Genomic DNA, 5,097 nt, shown 5'->3' with positions numbered 1-5,097 from the left:
TCTTCGGTGGCGGGTGTCTTCAGCGGAGCACAGGACGCCAACGCTGCCGGCGGGGCTCGGCGTCACGCACACGTGAGTGTTTGCTTGGCACATCCCGGGAAGCAGCGGGCAATACCTGAAACTGTCCTCCTGGATGCTCCTGGACTTGACTTTGGCCATGTACAGCTCTCTTTCCTATTAGATTTCTATTTGACAGACGCAAAACTTCACTTGATTTTTTTTTTTTTGACTCCAAGCACAGAGGGAAACACACCGTCCCGCTGCTCCCCCCGAGAAGCTTTTCCGAGCCCGTTTATCCATTTAGTTTTATTCGATGACATTTCCAGCTCTTTCCAGGCACAAACCGATGCAGCTGCTTAGGAAACGCCTCCGCCGGCTGCGTGCATGTTCCCCAGGGCACGCGGGGGCAGCCCTTTCCTGACTCTAAAATATATCCTAGTCTAGGCTGTCTCAGCACTTAGTAATTTAAAATGAGTGAAGCGAAAGCTCTCGACCTAGTTCACCCGCCCGTGTTTGCTTTAGAACTGTGCCTGTTACTATATCCTAGAGCAAATATATTGAAAGCTGCATCCTCACTATCGTCCAATTTCTATAAAAGCTTCTTGCAACAATTTCTGAATATCCCCTTTGCCGAGGCGACGTTATTGCGGTCGGTTTGCCGGAGGAAGGCAGCTGTGGGCTCCTCCCTAGTTTCGCTGGTGCTTAGAAACTTCTTTTCCTGGGTTGGTTTTGGTGGCTGGGGATGCAGAGAGGTTTTGCACGGCTTGTGCACAGACCCCAGGCTCTGGTGGTGGGCAGGGACTTGGGAAAATTAGCCTGGTAGTAGATTTCTACAGTATTTTTAATCTCCTGGGTGTTTTGGCATCAAATTCATGAGACACTGGAGTGCTGAGCATCTACAGACGAGGGGAGAAACAGCGTGGGGCTGTGACTCATTTCCAGAAGTGAAGCTGTAGCTCCGGTATCTTAAAATGCTGAATTTTGGTGCTTGGCTGAAAACTGTAAGCGTTGCATTTTGATACGTCTGTGTTTGCCTTTGTCCTACCAGGAGGCTGATACGGGGGAGGCGGGAAGGGGGAAGGATGGGGGCTGCATCCTCGCCGCCCCGCAGCCGTGCCAGGACCAGCACCAGTGTTTGCCCGGTGCTTTGGGATCCCTGACATGGGGAGCAGCATGTATCCAGCATGTTTGGTTTGTAAATAAGAGTTTGGTGGGATTTATGAGCCACTGAGCCTGCAACTGTGTTTGTACTTGGCTTCTGCACCGGGTGGAAAGCTCTGCTCCGGGAAAGCACAGTTAATTCCATCTCGGGAATGCCTGGAGGTTCTGGGAAGGAGGCAACCTTGTGCAGGGTCCTTTGCATTTCCCCCCTTTGAGTTTCCTCCTCGTTCAAGCCCAGTATGGAGGTGGGCAAGCCAGGAAAGAGGAGCTGGTCCAGAGCCCTGTGTCTGGGCTGTGTTCAGGTAGGAATATGGCACCAGGAGTCAAAATGAGTTTCCTGAGGTCTCTGGGCTGGTCTTGCTGAGCAGGGAGCTGGTTCCTCACTGGAGTTGGGTCCTGGCTCTGTCCTGGTTCCCAGGGAAGCCCCTGAGACCCCCCATGGCTCAACTCATCAGAGATTAGTTGCTCCAGCAGAAATTTGCTGCATTTAGGGGACCTCTTCCTGAAGTTTTCTGCCTATCTCAGCAGCCTGTGGGCTCTGGCCACCCCGTGCAATGCGTTACTGGGCAGATTTATGGGGGAGAAATCTCAGCCTGCCCTTCACCCTCTCACCCACTTTCCCCCCAGCTCCCTCCGTTCCCCCTGTCCCGTGCAGCTAAAACACAGGCTCCGAGCAAGAGAAAGGGCAGCGGGTTGGATTTGCACATCTGGTAGCCGCATCTGGCAGAGCACACCGTGCTGGGAGCGAACACTGGAGAGCATCGTGGCTCATCCCGGGGTGCAACTCCACCGGAGCAGCATCCATTCGCGGGGTTGGGGTGGCCAGCATGGACAGACGGTTGCTCCAACTTTCCCCAAGGCCAGAGGAAGGATTCCGGGGTGGTTTTGGTCCCCAGGGAGAAGGACACTCCTCCTTTCGGCACCGAGCGGCACGGGGTTCAGAGCATTGTGCTCCCCATCCTCGCTGGGTGCACTGAGACCCCAGGGTACATGCACCAACCCCCTCGGGGGAGCTAAGCTTAGCGAAGGCGTCGTGCAAGCAGGGTGGTTGGGTGGATCAACAGCTGTAGGAGTGTAATTCTTGTGGCTTGTTAATGATAATATTATTCTGTACAGCGCATACCCCCCTCATGACGAAGCAGTAGGATTAGGGACCCTCTGGATTAATGAAACCAAGGCTTGTCCCCGAGCCGAGATTCTTGGGTTCCCGGCTGCATGTTTAGAGAAACGTGGCTGTTGTCACGTTCCTGTGCAGTCCTTTTCCACGAAGGGCTTGGTGAGGGGGATGCGAACCTCCTGGTGCCCCGAGCCTTCAGCAGCGAGCTGTTCCCCAAGCAGAAAGTTACCCCGACACCTCCTCGAGTCGAACAAAATGAGGATGTAAACAGCATCTGTGATACGAGTCAAGCAAAAGATGATCGGAGCCCTCTGTGGTGGCTCGTCACCAAAAAAGAGGGGAAAACCCCAAAAAGGGAGTTTATATGTCCCGCATATGAGATGCTTATAAGCCTCTGGTGCTTTGCAATCCAGCGTGGTCTTTCAGATCCACTTTTCCTTCTTTCTTTCCCAAAGTGTTCAATCATTTCTTGGGTCAATCTGGCCAAGAGACAAGCGGTGAGATTTAGCCGAGGAGGGGGATGTGGGTGCAACCCTGCCTGCATCCCCCCAGCCCCACACACCTCCTTAGGGGTTTTGGTCACTGGACCAGGGTGTCCCAGGTGTGTTTTGAGAAGCATTTTTGCTCAGGTTTGGGGAAAGCTTATGAAAGCTTATCAAGTGGAAATAACTGGGCTGGAGCATCGTCCTTATCCCTGCTGACCATGGGGATATGACAGCCTGGCATTGGGGCAGGGAAGAAAATCAGCCACTGGCTGCCTCCCCCTTCCAAAACCACACAGAAATTATAACAATTAATTCTCCTCACATGGCTTTACCCTTGTGAACCTACACACCAGTCTCCTTCATCCTCCTCTTCCTCCTCTGTCAGCAAGGATTAACTCAAACGTACAGAGGGAGAAAAAACCCAAAAACCTTCTGCTGTTCATTTATTCTTTTAGGAAGAGCAAGTGGGAGCTGTTGTCTTTGTGCATTGGGCAAACTGAGGCACAAAACAAAGCAGGGGCCAAGTTCTTTATAGCAGGGAAAGGTTTGAGCAGAAAAAAAAACCACAGAAATGGATTTCACACCTCAGTGGGGTTCACTTAAAATTCTGGGCAGCTTTGGGACCTCCAAGCCCGGGGTGGTGCCTGCTCTGTTTGTCCTTGATCTATCTCAGAGGTGGCCCCTCTGCTCTACCAAAGAAATGGGGAATAAATAGGATCCTGCATATTTATCTGTGTATGGTGCAGCCCTGCGGCCTCGTGCCCTTTGTGCCACAGCGTGGGGCCACCTCATCCTTTCTCGCAGTAGTTTTTCACCCCAGCGTGTATTTTTGCCCAAGCCCAACTCTGGGCAGCCCCACGGAGAGCTGGCACCACACAGCCCGGGCAGATGGACAACAACGTGTTTCCACTAATCTGGATTATTTTTCAAAATAAACCTGCTTTCCCAGCTGTTTTAAGCAAGTTTTTGGCACATGAGGGAGAAGCTGGCAGGGGTGGAAGCAACAGAGGGGATAACACGTCTGCTGGGTGTCCCCGTGCCACCAGGCTCCCGTCATTTCCTTGGACAATGGACACTAAAGCATCTTCGAGGTGGTTTTGGCAGCACATCATCCAACTTGTGGGGCTGGGGTCATCCCACGGTGCTTCCTGCAAGCAGAGGGGGGAGAAGTTTTCCCCTGTCAAAAGCCACTGAGAAAGAATTTTCGGCGAGGGACTGGTGTCAGCACCAAAGCCCGTCCAAAGCAGAGCTGGGATCTTTTGCAGCTCCCAACGGGATAAAACAGCACAGAAAATGCCTCTGGCCATGGATATCCAGGTTTTCCTGGGGGTTTCTCAGGGAGCCAGGGTGAGCAGGACCAACCCAGGGCAGCTCAGTATCGGTCCCTCGTTGTGCATAAGGATGCACCGGCACAGGTAACCCCGCAGAGCCGCTCCATCCTCTCAGCACGTTTCCCAAGCAGTCGCCAGTCTGACATTTACAAACACCTATTTTTAGATGATCCTCATCACTTCTAATTGTTCAGGCTCCTCAGCCTCAGAGGACACAGCCTCAGCTTGGAGGGAGACAAAACCAGTTCCCTCTCTCTGTTACCAGCCCTTGGTAACGCTGCCACGTTCCAGCTCCCGTTATGGTACTATTCATAGAATCACTTAGGTTGGAAAAGACCTTGAAGATCACCAAAGCCCAACCGTTAAATTTGCACAAACCCTCCCGTTTCAAAGGAAATCCCTGAGAAGGACCTTTCTGTTAATTCCTTTTGGGGGACATTTCCGTGTTCTTCACGAAGAAGAACCCAAATCATCTCTGCAACGTGCAAGTGGAGAACCTGCCCCTCAAAGCCGTGAAGATGCTCCTCTGAACCCCAGAGCCCCAAACTGATGGAGATGCTGGTCTGTACGGGCAGGCTAGAGCCCTGTGGCCTCAGCCCACAGAGATGCTGCTGTGCATGTACAGGATGTGTCCCTTCCCACCCCCATGGGACACGTTTCCAGAGCAGAAGAGTAGCCTGCCCTCTGGGATGGCCCAAAGAGGCAGCCTCAGAGGTGGGTTTCCATCTTCCCCCTGCAGCCCTCTGGCAGATAGCTCAGCCTAGGGAGAGGAGCTGGGGACCACAAGCACTGCAGGAGCTCAGCTCCGTCCCCCCCACCTCCCTGTCCCTTGCAGAACAAGGGGACGTCCCGCAGTGCAGCAGTCCCTGGGTGACGTTTTGTCATTGAGGGACCCAAGAGTGCAGCAAAGGTCCTGGGGAATTCACCTCCTGCCCTGTCCCTCTCAGCTCGACAGGAGCAGGAGCTGCCCATGTCTGGCATGGCGGGGGGACCGAGGGGGGAA

Source organism: Apaloderma vittatum, unplaced genomic scaffold (genome assembly GCF_000703405.1).
Source record: "Apaloderma vittatum isolate BGI_N311 unplaced genomic scaffold, ASM70340v1 scaffold5958, whole genome shotgun sequence".
Classification (NCBI taxonomy): Eukaryota; Metazoa; Chordata; class Aves; order Trogoniformes; family Trogonidae; genus Apaloderma; species Apaloderma vittatum.
The sequence above is the reverse complement of the archived record's forward strand: the minus strand, read 5'-3'. Positions refer to the sequence as shown.